The sequence below is a fragment of the Dromiciops gliroides genome, chromosome 2 (genome assembly GCF_019393635.1).
Source record: "Dromiciops gliroides isolate mDroGli1 chromosome 2, mDroGli1.pri, whole genome shotgun sequence".
In the NCBI taxonomy this organism is placed as follows: domain Eukaryota; kingdom Metazoa; phylum Chordata; class Mammalia; order Microbiotheria; family Microbiotheriidae; genus Dromiciops; species Dromiciops gliroides.
In genome coordinates this window covers 688,576,350-688,592,615 of record NC_057862.1, presented here as the reverse complement: position 1 = coordinate 688,592,615, position 16,266 = coordinate 688,576,350, and the positions used below count along the sequence as shown (strand labels likewise).

General features: G+C 35.9%; 1 non-coding gene across 1 annotated transcript; it reads left to right on the top strand.

Annotated features, from left to right (window-relative positions):
• The first annotated feature begins 5,505 nt into the window (after positions 1-5,505).
• Positions 5,506-5,612, top strand: LOC122744751. Its single transcript, XR_006355099.1, has one exon. It is a non-coding gene; the product is annotated as a U6 spliceosomal RNA (small nuclear RNA).
• Positions 5,613-16,266: the final 10,654 nt, after the last annotated feature.

Sequence of the window (16,266 nt, the reverse complement as noted above, 5' to 3'; positions counted from 1 at the left end):
ATATTAGACATGTTGAGAAAAGAAAAACAACAATAAAAATTAGGAAAGGAAAAATTAAGCTTCACTTTGTATTCAGAGTTCATCAATTTTCTCTCTAGGGGTAAATAGCATATTTCATCAATAGTCTTTTGGAGTTGTCTTGGATAATTTTCTTGATCATAATGGTGACATTTTCTCAGTTAAGTATCATTACAGTATGGCTTTTACTGTGAAGAATGATCTCCTGGTTATGCTCAATTCCATTTGCATTAGTTCATATGAGTCTTCCCAGTTTTTTTTTCTTTTCTTCAGAAATTATCCTGATTGTCATTTCTCAGAGAACAATAGTATTCCATCACAACCATATAGCTTTCCCAATGGATGGACATCCTCTCAATTTCCAATTATTTGCCACCAGAAAAAGAATTGCTATATATTTTTTGGTAGAAAGAGGTCCTTTTATCCTTTTCTTTGATCACTTTGAATTATAGAACTAGTAGTGGTATTTCTGGGTTAAAGGGTATTCAGTTTTGTAGCCCTTTGGAAATAGTTCCAAATAGATTTCCAGTATGTTTGGAGTAACAAACAACTGCACAAGCAGTGAAACCATGTCTAATTTTTCTATATCCCCTTCAGCATTTGTCATTTTTTTATCTTGTAATTAGTCAATCTGATAGGTATCAGGTTATGTCCTAGAGTTGCTTTAATTTGAATTTCTCTAATCAGTAGTGATTTAGAGCATTTTTTCATGTGACTAGTAATGCTTTGATATTTTTTTATTCTGAAAAATGTTCATATTCTTTGACTATCAACTGGGAAATAACTCTTATCATTACCCCTGCCACACACACACACCTTGGCCCATTCCCCTGTTTATATAAGAAATGAGGACTTGATTATATAAATTTGCTGTAATTCCCCACCTCGACCTCCCAGTATCCAGTTTTACTTCTAATTTTGATTGCATTAGCTTTATTGGTGCAAAAGTTTTCTTTTTTTAATTTCAAGTAATGAAAATTATCTATTTTATTTCCAATAAATGTCAGTATAAATCTTCCCTTATCCATAGATATGACAGGGAAAATATTACCCTAATTTACTTATGATAGCATCTTTTATGTTTAAATGATTTATTTACCTTAACATTATCTTTATATAGAGTGTGAGTTGTTGGTCTATGCCTAGTTTCTGCCACACTGATTTCCAGTTTTAATAATAATTTTATTATATAGTGTTTGACCCTAAAACTAGGATCTTGGGGTTTATCAAACATTAGATTACTGTGGTTATTTGCTACTATGTATTGTGTACCCAGGGTAGCCAGGTTGTGGAATAGATAGAGAGCTGGGCCTGGACTCAGGAACTCATCTTCCTCAAACCTGGCCTCACACACTTTGTAACTGTGTGACTCTGCATAAGTCACTTATCCCTGTTTACCTAAGTTCCTCTTCTGTAAAATGGACTGGAGAAGGAAATGGCAAATTATGCCAGTATCTCTGCCAAGAAAAACCCAAATAAGATCAGAAATTGTCACACATGACTCAAAAACAATTGAATTGTATATCTAATCAATTGCACTGATCTTCCACTCTATTTCTTTGCCAGCATCATATTATTTTAATGATTATCACTTTGCAATATAGTTTGAAACCCAGAACTACTAGATCACCTTCCTTAACCATTTTTGGTCACTGATTCCATAGATATTCCTGAAGTTTTGCTATTCCAGATATATTTTAGACTAGTCTTTTTTCTACCTCTATAAAATAATTCTTTGGTAGTTTGATTGGTATAGCACAGAAGAAGTAATTAATATTCAAAATTGTCTTTTTTAATATATTGGCTTGGCCTACCCATGAGTAATTAATTATTTTCAATAGTTTATATTTTTTTTATTTACTTGAGAAGTGTTTTGCAATTGTGTCCATATAATCTCTGGTTTTGACTTGGCAGATATATCCCCAAGCTCTTTATATTATCTACACTTACTTTAGATGTACTTCATCTTTCTATCTCTTTCTGCGGGGTTTTATTGGTAGTATATAGAAATGTTGATGATTTATGTAGTAAACCCTGAAACTTTGCTGAAGTTGTTAATTGTTTCAACTAGTTTTTTTTTCAGTTGAGTCTTTAGTGTTTTCTAAGGATTCCATCATATATTATTCAAAGAGTGATAGTTTTATTTCCTCACTGCTAACTTTTATTCAATTTATTTTCCTTATCTTGCTGCTATTGCTAGCAATTCTAGTACAATACTGGAATGATCATGATGTTAATGGGATCCTTATTTCACTTTGAACCTTAATGAGCAGGCTTTAAGTTTATCCCTGTTACATATTGGTCTTGGTTTTACATAATTAATACTTATCATTTTAAAGTCTCATTTCTGCCCTTGAACTATGACTCAGAAGTTGGTACAGATAATGGAGCTACCAAACAGAAACTGAGACAAAGAGGGGTTAAGTGACTTGTCTAGGGTCACTCAGTGAGTTTCTTGCATGCAGTGCTAGCACAGGGGTCCTCTTTAGACTCTTTTTATCCAGTTTTCAGGTCTCTATTGCATTTCTGGCTTGGGGGTTCACAAAACTGCTATTTCCATCTCTACGTAGTTCCACCACCAGTATTTTATTCATATGGGCTTCAGGTAAGACACAATAGCACTGTTACATCTCTCTCTTTCCAAATCCCTAAGTTGTCTTGGGCTGGAAGAATGTCTCACTCTGACCTTTTGATTTCTCTGCAATTACAGAATTCAATTTGCAGCATTATTTTAAAGTTGTCTGGAGGGTAATGTTGAGACCTTTCAGTGAGCACTTTCCCTACCTTAACATCTTGGCTCAACTTCTGCAAGAGCACATTGGCTTTTCTCTTTGGACAATCTTTACATCTTCTCTTCCTGTTCTCTGCTTGGCAGTAGAAAGCTCTTCTCTCCCTTTCCTCATCTCTCCTATACTCAACCTCGGACTCACTTTTCTACCTCAAAGCATGTTTCCTTGTATTTACTGACTTGTTGCCATCGGTAAAGAATTAATTGTTATTTGATGTTTTTATGCCTCCCCTAGCACTGACCTGGGGCTCCGCAAACCACACGGTGCTCCACCCACTGTTTGTAGCCATTGCCAGGGCTCTGGCACTTCACATCATCACCACTCACCTACTTAGGCCTGTCAAAATTATAATGATTGGAAGCCTAGTGAGGGCAGTCATGTGACTGTCAGAGCGGCAATCCCATTGGCTGGGACTGTGTGGGGTGTGTCTAGGTTTGGGGGAGGAGAATTGGGCATTCTAGGTGGAAGCTGGAAAGCAACAGGCTTTCTGCTGTGTATTTTCAGCTGATTCCTGGGAGGTGGTATTTTTCAGGTATTATAATTTCCCTTTCTCCATTTTTATTTCCTTTCCCTTGATCCTACTGATACTGTTTGTGTGTGTGTGTGTGTGTGTGTGTGTGTGTGTGTGTGTTTTAAGTTCATTCTTGTTAAAATAATTCTTGTTCTGTTTTGAGGGAGGCTGCAAGTTTCCTTCCTTGCCCCAATATTGCAGTGAGCCACTAAGCTAGCACTCCCGAATTAAAAATTGGTCCCCACACATCCTATGATGAGAAACTAAAAAAAATTCACCTCTCAGTTATCACCACCAGCAGTCTTTCTGTACATCACAAAATCCACAAAAAGCACTTTGCTTTATATTGTCTTGGCTATATCCTTCAAAACTTTAAAAACAAGTCAGATATAAAAGGTTTCACAATGGTTTACAGTCATCATTACCTCAATCAGTGCTTTTGGAGTTGATTTCAGTGAGGTCTTCTCATTATAACTCTCTGAGTGAATGTTTTCTCTCAGGTCCCCAGAAAAGACTCAAGATATTTTATTTTCACAAATGTCCTTTTTCTGTCTTTCCCATAATAAAATGGCTACATAAAAAAGATAAGAACTTGTGTAGCTGTGAACTGCAGAGCAGAAACCAATTTCTAAAATGATTCACATTTTAATTTGGATGATATGATGCTAATTATTTGATGTCTTCAAATTATAGATCACAGAATATAGAGTTTATATGAAAAAGTCACCAGAGGAGTGATTATTATTCCCATTGTTATTCTCCCACAAAGGACATGAACTTAAGGTTGAGTTGATGGCTGTCATTCTCCTGTTGTATGATATTATAATTTCCTTTAATTTATTCCACAAGCAAAATGACTTTGAGTCAGTAGAGAATGTTGTGAGAAGGAAAGGTTCCAACATGACAAGTCGAATTTCTATGTGAACACAGAGCCATGAGGCAGGATTATTATTCTTGTGTGTTACCTTGTGGCCTACTTGCAGGATCATTGATCCAGAGATGGAAGAGTTCTAAAAGGATATTTAGTCTAAACTTTTCATTTAAAAGACTGGGAAACTGAGGACAAGAGAGCTTCATTACTAAAATCACAAGATTAATAAGTCACAAAACTTTTCTATTTTTCAGCATTCTTTCCTTTATTATTTTTTTATCTAGACCTGTGATTTCATTCACAAGGTAAAAAACAAGCAAAACAAAAGAAAACCTCTCTACCCATACCAATCAGTTATTGTTCTTTAACTTTTAGTCATCAGGAATTGTCTGAATCACTGAGAAATCAAGTGACTTATCTATGTTCACACAACCAAGATATCATAGATATACACAAATATGTGTCTGTATTTGTATATGATCACATATACTTACTAATATAAAAGCTAGGTTGTGCACTAGATATAGCACTGGACCTGGAGTCAGAATGATCTGAGTTCAAATCTGACCTCAGATACTCACTAACTGTGTGACCCAGGACAAGTCACTTGACCCCTATTTGCTTCAGTTCCTCATCTGTAAAATGAGAACGCACTGGAGAAGGAAATGGCAAACTACTCTAATATCTTTGCCAAGAAAACCCCATGGAAAAAGTCCAAATCAAGAGGTTTTCAATTTCCTTTAGGTCTTTACCTCTAATAATACCTATGAGTGAGGGAAGTACTTCAGCTATTAATGTAATCTCCATTTTGGTGTTCAGTCATTTTAATAATGTCCAATTCTTCATGACCTCATTTGGGGTTTTCTTGGCAAAGATATTAGAATAGTTTGCCACTTCCTTCTCCAGCTCATTTTACAGATGAGAGGCTGAGGTAAATAGGATTAAGTGACTTGTTCAGGGTCACACAGCTAGCAAACATCTGAGGCTGTATTTGAACTCAAGAAATTGATTTTTCTTGAATCTAAGCTGAGCTCTCTACTGAAGTACCTAGTGGCCTCCAAATCTCCATGTTACAGATCTAAAATTAAGGCCCAGAGATGTTAAATAACTTTCCTAGAGTCACAAATATCAAAGGTAAGATCAGACCAAATATCTTCCTGACTCCAAGCCCCCTTTTCCCCTTCTCAGGATGATCTAGTGTGACACACTGCTCCAGGCTAGACTTTTGTAGAAAATACTCCGCTTTTTCCATCTTAATCTGGCCCCTCTTCTTGCTTCTTCAATCCCTAAGCATGTTTCAATAGAAAGAACACTGAGTGCTCGCTTCGGCAGCACATATACTAAAATTGGAATGATACAGAGAAGATTAGCATGGCCCCTGCGCAAGGATGACACGCAAATTCGTGAAGCATTCCATATTTTTTAACCTATATCAGATTGCCGGCTGTCTAGGGGAGGGGGGGAGGGAGGGGAGGGAGGGAGAAAAATCTGAAATTGTAAAGCTTGTATAAACAAAAGTTGAGAACTATCTTTACATGTAACGGAAAAAATAAAATACCTTATATGTAAAAAAAAGAAAGAAAGAAAGAAAGAAAGAAAGAAAGAAAGAAAGAAAGAAAGAAAGAAAGAAAGAAAGAAAGAAAGAAAGAAAGAAAGAAAAAGAAAGAAAGAAAGAAAGAACACTGAGCTTGGAATCAGAGGATCTAGGCTCAAACAGCATCTATGCGGCAAGTTTCTTAATATCAGTATACATTAGAATCCTTCTCTGTCAAATGAAGACCTTCAAACCAAGGACCTGTTCTTGAACTAACTGGAAAAGAACCCAGTCTCCAAGGTAAAATTTAATAATCTTCTAAATTTAAGAAAAGCAACCTTCACTTTTTCACAGACAAGGGATTGGTTACTTTTTCCCCATTGTTTCCCTAGTTCCTAATAAAGTTACTGACCCAAGGTAAATGCTTAATAAATGCTGATTGATGGTATTAACTCCTTAATAAATACCTCATGGGATCTTAGGAAATCAGACTTAGAAGACATTTCAATTGGCATTTTTTTCCAACCCTCTCATCATAGAGATGAGGAAATTGAAACAAATACAGGGAAACTAGTCTCTCCAAGGACATGGGATAAAAAGAAAAGAGCCAGCCTTATCACTCAAATCTTCTGACTCCCAGAGAACCCATTCCACATTAGGTATTCCTGACATATATCCTGACTTTCCCTCTTCACAACTTGTACCCATCACTGTTGTGCTCTCTGGAGAAATGCAGAACAAATCTAGCCCTACTTTCACAGGAGAGTCTTTCCACTATTTCAAGACATCCATTAACAGCCTCTCAAGTCTGTTCTCCAGTCTAAATAACCCCAGTTGTGTTTTTGTTTGTTTTGTTTTGTTTTTATATATCACATAAATGTCAGGCATTAGAATAACTTCTTAAAATCTATGAATTTATAAGAAGTCATTTATTGTCTTATGGATGGATATAATAATGGCTAGTTAGCTTATGTAGAGAGCATCAAGGTTTATTAAATAATTTATAAATATTATACAGTTTTATTATCACAATACCCTGGAAGATGGGTATTATTATTTTCACTATAATTCTGTTATCATAGAAATGAGGAAACTGAGGCAGATAGAGTTTTTGTGACTTGCTGAGGATCACACAGCTATTAAAAAAAATCTTCATTAAGGCTTCACCCTATAGAAATCAGACAGCCTGAGGAAAGATGTAGTAAAATCAGTTATTATTACATAACAGGCATACATGTTCAAACTTATACTGGGCTTAACCATTTAAAGGCAAAGTGTTTTTGAAAAACAAATTAATTCTCATTGGTTAAAGTCAAAAAGGGAATGGGTTAATATAATATCAATGTCAAGTTCCCAATACAGGTATAGGTTACAATTTGCTAAGGGAGATTAAGCAACATCTGTGTATACCCCTCAATCTGTCAAATAGGAAAGTTTCCCTATGAGAGAGCTGTCCTGTTTGCCTGTGCAGCCCCTTGTCACATACTCCTCTTGTGGTATGGGAGAGGTATCATATTTGCCTCTGTAGCCCCTGCCACTTTTATCTCTAAAGAAAATGGAAATCATGGGTACACTCGAATTTACATTGTGGGAGTGGATGGATTCTGCAATTCAGCTAGGACATCTTTGAACTCAGATATTCTTGACTCCAGGTCAACTGTTCACCCTTTGTCCTCGTTATTACTAAGACACTATAGTTACTGTACTTAGGCTATTAAACATGTGTTAAGCATGAGACCCTCATGCTACATGTATACCACAACAATGCTGAGCAAAGAGCAAACTAGAGAAAACTGCACATCCCATCTGATTTTAATATGTTGTTGTATTAATAAGAAAAAGTATATGGGCATGTGTAGTTTTCTAAGTTAATATAAGACCTGCAGGGATGCTTATGTAAAATTTAGTGCTCCCTATTTCTATTTGAGTTGGGCACCACAACTATAAAGGACAGAGTATTATCAGGTGCAGACTTTAGCTACTTTTTAAATCTGATTTATAGAATAGATGCAAAAGAATGAGGTAATAAAATCTAGTACTTTAATGTTTGCAAATATATAAACTGTATATATATATATATATATATATATATATATATATATATATATATATATGTACATATACATATATGCATGTGGGAGACAGCTGGGTGGCTTGGTAGGTAGAGCACTGGGCCTAGGGTCAGAAAAGCCTAAGTTCGAATCTAGCCTCAAACATTTACTAACTGTGTGGTCCTGGGCAAGTTACTTAACCGTGTTTTCCTCAGTTTCTACATCCATAAAATGAGCTGGCAAAGGAAATGGCCAAATCACTTTGTATCTTTACCAAGAAAATCTCTAATGGGATCATGAAGTAGGACATATTGAAATTACTGAAAAACAAACACAACTTACTATATGCATATATAGATGTATGCATATATTGTTGTCATTTTTGCCCTTCATTTTTGAAATGTATCAATGACTTTATAGGTGACGACTTGTATTTGAATTGGTTTTAAGTCAAACAGAGTCACACAAAGTCATCAGCCTCACTTTCTCTTCCAAAGTCATCAAAGTCTAGTGGCAGGACAAAAGTCAAGAAGACTGATGATTTCCCAGGATGCCGTGGATGACCTTAATATCTTCAGTGTCTGGCAAAGAGATCACTCCATAGAACCTATTTCAGCTGCCTTCATGGATATGGGAACAACTTGTTCTCATTCTCCCATTCTGAAAGGGGAAGTCTTCACATGCTTTGGGTTAACACTCCCCTAACTCATTGAAAGGTTTGTGACCTGTTGGTTACAGTAGACTTGGTTTACCCCATATCCTAAGCCAATTTATCAGGGTGTGGCTGCTGCACACACTATAGCTTCTTGGAGCCACAGGTAGGAGTTAAATGCAAATTGTACACCAAAAGTGGTTGGGCAGTCGTGAAAAGGGGTCAGTAAGTCTTCATACCAGAGATGCTAGTCTTTCTTTGACACCCCATACACCATATCTCTATCTCTATCTCTATCTCTGTCTCTATCTCTATCTCTATCTCTATCTCTATCTCTATCTCTATCTCTATCTCTATCTCTATCTCTATCTCTATCTCTATCTCTATCTCTATCTCTGTCTCTGTCTCTATCTACACACATATAAATATGTGTGTATGTATATGTATATACATGTTTGTGTGTATATATGTATATGTGTGTATATTGATTTAATTCTCACAATAGATCTATCAAGTGGGCACTATCATTATTCCCATTTCACAATTGAAGGAACTGAATTTATACATCTTCAAAATTCCAAGTCTAATGCTCTCTACACTATGTAGCCGAGATGATTCTTAACCCTAACCCATTCTTAACCTTAAACCTGACTGTTTCAAAATCATTAAAACTTTTGAATGACCCTTTATCATTATCATCATAATGACTATCACCTTCATCATCAGTCGTGTCATTGTTATCAATCTTCATGATTATGCACCAAATCAGCCAAAATTGCTGGATAAAACATGGTCATTGCATCTTTTTTTTTTACATCATGTTTTATATGTGTGTATGCATGTGTGTGTTTGCTTGCATGCATTCATTGACAAACATCTGGAAATTCAGTTGTATAATCCTTTTTTAACAGGATATCAGGTCAAATGACCTATGGACTTAAGAAAAAGAACAACAAGAAAAGAAATATAGGAAGGACCTTCAGCATCCCATAATCAACTTGTTTGGCAACATCATCAGGCACTGAATAAGAAGGCAACATTATCCACCTCCCCCCTCAAAAATGTCATAGAGATCCTTTTAAGAAAACATATATAACTTATCAAATAGGCAAAAAACACAAATTGCTTCTGATATATTTAAAAAGTAAAACTCAGAACCAAGGCACTGAAATATATTGTTACCGACATTTTTTTTTCATAAGTCTTCCAGGACATTTATTCTGAAGGGAAAGGATTTACAAAAAAACAACAAAAAAACCCGTTTATTTGATTAATAATGGCCACATTTGTATAATTTCCAGGAAGAAATTTTTAATCCCCCCTCAGTCAATACCAAACTTGTAGTTAAAATGGATGTTAGATTCTCCAATAAACACGCATTTATTAAGCACCTACTAAGTGCTGCTGGCAGAGGCTTCAAAACAAAGAAGAAAACTGCCCAGCTGAGAAAAATCATTTTTGGCAGTTGTGGAGAGGATACATTAGAATAGGAAGAGATTCAAAACAGGGAAACCAATTCAGAGGCCATTGGCACAGACTAGGTAAGAGGAGATAAAAGCCTCAATTAAAGTTGAAGCTGCATCAGTGGAGAGAGTAGAGATAGTGTCAGAGATATTGTTGAGACAGAAACAATCATAATTCACAACTGATTGGATATGTGGGATGAAGGAGAATGAGTAGTCAAAGATAATACTGAGTTTGTGAATCTCAAAATGGTGGACATTTATGCTGCTACAGGGAGTTTCCAGACAGGTATTTCCCTACATCCCTATATCCCTACAGCCACTGAAATCACAGGTATAAACCAAAATGTACAATGCCTAGATAGAAAGATATACAGAGCATTGATTTACATCACTGTGATTTGTATCCATTTATGTGTGATTAATATATTCCATATAACATATATCTATGCATAACCTCAGAAGATATATATGTTGTACATTTTAGATTATACCTGTGTATTTGTGTATATATGTGTGTATGTATATATATATATATATATATATATATATATATATATATATATACAAACGTATACATACACAACTCTGTTCTCAAGGAGATTACATTCTACTAAGGGGACACAAAGTAAATATGACAGTAAGTATAGTACAGGAAATCAATCAACCAATAGATGATAAATTCTTACTCTGTGCCAACTCCTATGCTGGAATTGGGGTTTCAGAGTCAAAAACGAAACAATCCCTGCCATGAAAACCTTCACATTCTAAGGGGATAAAACACATATAAATAGGCATATGCACAAATTATATAATGTCATGAAATATGCTGCAATTTTAATGGGGTGGCTCTGAGTTTTGAGGGAAGACAAACTAAGCCCTTTGTCTGCAAACCATTGTATTTATTATCTCTGGGACATTGGCTAGCCTCTGTGTGATTGAGTATGACTGGTATCATGAGGTTGACAAAGACGAACAAGATACAGAATGATATAAGAGAGAAGGTCAAAGAATTTCCAGATATGATAGTTGAAAGTATATGGGAGGGGCAGCTAGGTGGCACAGTGGATAAAGTACCAGCCCTGGATTCAGGAGGACCTAAGTTCAAATCTGGCCTAAGACACTTGACACTTACTAGCTGTGTGGCCCTGGGCAACTCACTTAACCCTCAATGCCCCGAAAGAAAGAAAGAAAGAAAGAAAGAAAGAAAGAAAGAAAGAAAGAAAGAAAGAAAGAAAGAAAGAAAGAAAGAAAGAAAGAAAGAAAGAATATGGGAAGCTTAAGCAATTAGTAAACATCTACTATGAACTATAGTACCAGACACTGTGCTAGGGCTTTTAAAGAATGAAATAATTCCCATTCAAAGGAAGCTAACATTTAATGTGAAATAGGCAATATTTGTTGGCTTTCAGGTCATGTTTTGGAGTGTTTTTGCTCTATATAATGATCAATGCTCCATTTAGCTCTAATTAGCTGTGTAACCAATGATCTAGGCAACAACATTTCCCAAAAGATGCTATGTAATCATGGAATAAACACTGGGAAGGACCTGATGGTTCATTGAATCCACCTCCCACTTACACACATCCTTATTTTGCAAAAAATCTGGGACTCTGCTGGTTCTTACCTCAAGGTCACACTGGTATCATGGTAAATAATGCTTGGATTGGGACTGTAGGCCTCTGGTTCCAAATCCAGAATGCTTCTCATCAAAGATTTCTAAAGGCCTAGTTATAGAGACACAGGGTAGTTTAAGAACACTTTGCTTTCAGGGTCAGCTAGGAATCCTATTCAGATTTTGTCTTATTATTCGGGAGATTCACTAGAAATTAGAGCTGTCCAAAAGGGGACATGGCATTTCCTGATAACTGCTTATTCCTGGTTGCCCTCCCACCTGTCTCACTAATTCTTCTCTGTCTCCTTAGAAGGATTATCACCTCCTTCCACAAACCATGAATATAGCCTTGTACTCAGTCTTGGGCTCTTTTCTTCCTCCATGATCACAATAGTTTGGCATGATTATGAAATATTCAGATTTAGAGGTCCAAGAGATAGTTGATGAGGTAGGACTGAGGAAACAGTTGAGGCTATAGTATGGAGATTTGATAGTCACCAACTTCAAGATAATTGTATTCATACCAAATTCAACCTATTCAAAATAGAACTTCACTATGCTTTTTCCTAAACCCCTAACTTCTTAGCCTCTTGAGTTTTGTTGAGGGCATCACCTAGTTTGCAACTTTGGTAATCAAACTTAGAAGCAACTAGGTGTATCAGTGTATAGAGCACCAGCCTTAGAGTCAGGAATATTTAAGATCAAATCCTGCTTCAGACACTCACCAGCTAACTTCTGTCCACTTAATTTTCTCCATCTGTAAACTGGGGATAATAATAACACTTACCTAAGTGCTACATAAAAGTATTGAAATAACTCTCAACTCCTTTACTTTTTTTCTGAGGTGCAATGAGGGTTAAGTGACTTGCCCAGGGTCACACAGCTAGTACGTGTCAAGTATCTGAGGCTGGATTTGAACCCAGGTCCTACTGAATCCAGGGCCAGTGCTTTATTCACTGTGCCACCTAGCTGCCCCCCCCAACTCCTTTATTTCTTAACATCAAACAGCTATCATGTCCTGAAGGTTCTGCCTCACAAAATTTCTTTCATCCGTGACTTTTTTTCACTTCACACAGCCATAACCACCATTCAAGTTCTCATTGTCTCTTATGTGAACTGTTGCAAGTCTCCTGATTGATGTCCTTGTATTCTGACTGCTATTTTTTCTGACCCATCATCCATGTATATATTAGACTAATTATCACAACACAAAAGTCCTACCCACCCTGTTCAGAAAGTCTCTGCAGCTCCCTACCACCTGCATGATGAAATACAAACTCTATTATTTGAATCCTAAGTCCTTTCCAAACTGGATCTACCCTACCTTTAAGATATTTCACATTATTTCCCTTTACACAATCTAATATTTAGCCACAGTGGATTACTTGCTCCTTCTTGTTTTTTCTTCATAGATTGTAATCATCTTTTTTTTTTTTTTTTTTTTTTTTTTTTTTAGTGAGGCAATTGGGGTTAAGTGAATTGCCCAGGGTCACACAGCTAGTAAGTGTTAAGTGTCTGAGGCTTGATTTGAAATCAGGTCCTCCTGAATCCAGGCCCAGTGCTTTATCCACTGCACCACCTAACTGCCCTGGTAGACATATAGATTAATGAGTTAGGAGAGGAATAAAGGCTGCCCTGAGATTTTCCACAAAATAAAGATCCCAGGAGAAACTAACCATGAGGTACATCTTAGAGAAGGAACTATTAAGAAAGCTTCAGGTGGAGATAGATATTGCAGGGTAAAAAGGAGCAAAGTACTCTTTTACTTTTTAATATTTATTTATTTTAATTTTTCTCAATTACATGTAAGGATACTATTTAAGTTCCAAATTTTTATTCCATCCTCCCTTCCCTCCCCTCTCCTGAGGCCAGTAAACAATTTGATATAGATTATATATTTTTCCCATTCTTGTTTATATTTTTAATTAACAAAATTCAACTGTATAATAGAAGATGGATAATGGGGTGTTTTTGAGAAAGTTGAAGTAAATTGATTACTCTTTCTACTCAGTAACTTTGTTTCCACTGTCAATGCTAGTACACCGTGACTAAATCTCTTAGGGTCCATGATTCCATATCCTATTCTATGATTCCATAAACCATAGTGCCTCGGTTCCTCCATTTTTTTAAATTAATAAAGTATTTTATTTTTTTCTGTTACATGTAAGGATAGTTCTCAACTTTTGTTTATACAAGTTTTACAATTAGAGATTTTTCTCCCTCCCTCCCCTCCCTCCCCCCTCCCCTAGACAGCAGGTAATCTGATATAGGTTTTATATATATATATATATATATATATATATATATATACACACACATAATAACATTAATCCTATTTCTGCATTAGTCATGTTATAAGAGAAAAAAATCAGAGCAATGATGAAAAACCTCAAAATAGAAAAAAAAAAAAACAACAGCATCAAAAACAAAAGAAATAGTATGGTTCATTCAGCATCTATACTCCACAGTTCTTTTTTTTTTTTTCTTGGATTTGGAGATCCTCTTCTATCACGAGTTCCCTGGAACTCTTCTGTGCCATTGCATTGGTGAGAAGAATATAGTCCATCACAGTAGATCAACACTCAATGTTGATTATACTGTGTACAATGTTCTTCTGGTTCTGCTCATCTCACTCATCATCAGCTCATGCAAGACTCTCCAGGTTTCTCTGAACTCCTCCTGCTCATCATTTCTTATAGCACAATAGTATTCCATTGTATTCATATACCACAACTTGTCCAGCCATTCCCCAATTGATGGGCACCCCCTCAACTATCAATTCCTTGCCACAACGTAAAGAGCAGCTATAAATATTTTTGTACATGTGGGTCCCTTTCCCCTTTCCATGATTTCTTTGGGAAGAAGACCCAAAGGTGGTATTGCTGGGTCAAAGGGTATGCACAGCTTTATCACCCTTTGGGCATAATTCCCAATTGCTCTTCAGAATGGTTGGATCAGTTCACAGCTCCACCAACAATGGATTAGTGTTCCAATTTTCCCACAGCTTCTCCAACATTTATTATTTTCCTTTTTTGTCATTTTAGCCAATCTGATAGGTGTCAGGTGGTACCTCAGAGTTGTTTTAATTTGCATCTCTCTAATCATTAGAAATTTAGAGCATTTTTTCATATGGGAATAGATAGCTTTGGTTTCTTCATCAGAAAACTGCCTGTTCATATCCTTTGACCATTTCTCAATTGTGGAATGACTTGGGTTCTTATAAATTTGATTTAGTTCCCTATATATTTTAGAGATTAGGCCTTTATCAGAAGTACCAGCCTCAAAAATTGTTTTCCAGCTTTCTGCCTCCCTTCTAATTTTGGTTGCATTGCTTCTGTTTGTACAAAATTTTTTTTAATTTAATGTAATCAAAATCATCCATTTTGCATTTTATAATATACTCTATCTCTTGTTTGGTCATAAACTGTTTTCCTTTCCAAAGATCTGATAGGTAGACTATTCCTTTCTCTCCTGATTTTCCTATGGTACCACCTCTTATGTCTAAATCGTGTATCCATTTTGACCTTATTTTAGTATTAGGTGTAAGATGATGGTCTATGCCTAATTTCTGCCATACTATCTTCCAGTTTTCCCAGCAGGTTTTGTCAAATACTGAGTTCCTATCCCAGAAGCTGGAGTCTTTGGGTTTACCAAACACTACATTACTAGTGTCATTTACTACTGCATTTCCTGAGCCTAGCCTATTCCATTGATCTACCACTCTATTTTTAAGCAAGTACCAGATAGTTTTGATGACTGCCATTTTATGGTAAAGCTCTAGGTTTGGTACCGCTAACCCACCTTCCCGTGAATTTTTTTTCATCATTTCCCTGGATATTCTTGATTTTTTGTTTTTCCAGATGAATTTTGTTATTATTTTTTCTAGCTCTATAAAATAATTTTTAGGTAGTCTGATTTGTATGGCACTGAATAAGTAAATTAATTTAGGCAGTATTGTCATTTTTACTATATTAGCTCTGCCTATCCATGAGCAATTGATATCTTTCCAATGATTTAGATCTGATTTGATTTGTGTGAAGAGTGTTTGGTAGTTGTGTTCATAGAGTTGCTGGGTTTGTCTTGGCAAGTAGACTCCCAAGTATTTTATATTATCTACTGTTACTTTAAATGGAATTTTTCTTTCTCTTGCTGCTGGACTTTGTTGTATAGATTATATATTACAATCATGTTCAACATATTTTCACATTAATCAGAACAAAAGGGAAAATGCAAGAAAAATAAACAAGAACCGTAACAAAATGCCACAACAAAAGTGAAAGTAGTATGCTTTAGGCTGCATTCAGACTCCACAGTTCATTTTTTGAAAGTAGAGAGCATTTTCCACCATAAGTCTTTTGGCATTTTCTTGGATCAATGCATTCCTAAGAGGAGCCAAGTCTATCACAATTGATCATGTCATAATGTTGCTGATACTGTGTATAATGTTCTCTTGGTTCTGCTCATTTCACTCAGTATCAATTGATTTAAGTCTTTCCTGGTTTTCTAAAATCCATCTGCTTATCATTTCTTACAGGTCAATAGTGTTCCATTACATTCATATACCACAACTTGTTCAGCCATTCGCCAATTGATGGGCATCCTCTCAATTTCTTACTCTTTGCTACCACGAAAAGAGCAGGTATACATATTTTTATACATGTGGACCCTTTTCTCCTTTCCATAACCTTTTTGGGATATAGACCTAGTAGTTCTATTTAATGCTAGGTCAATGGGTATGCACAGTTTTAAAGCCTTTTGCTGT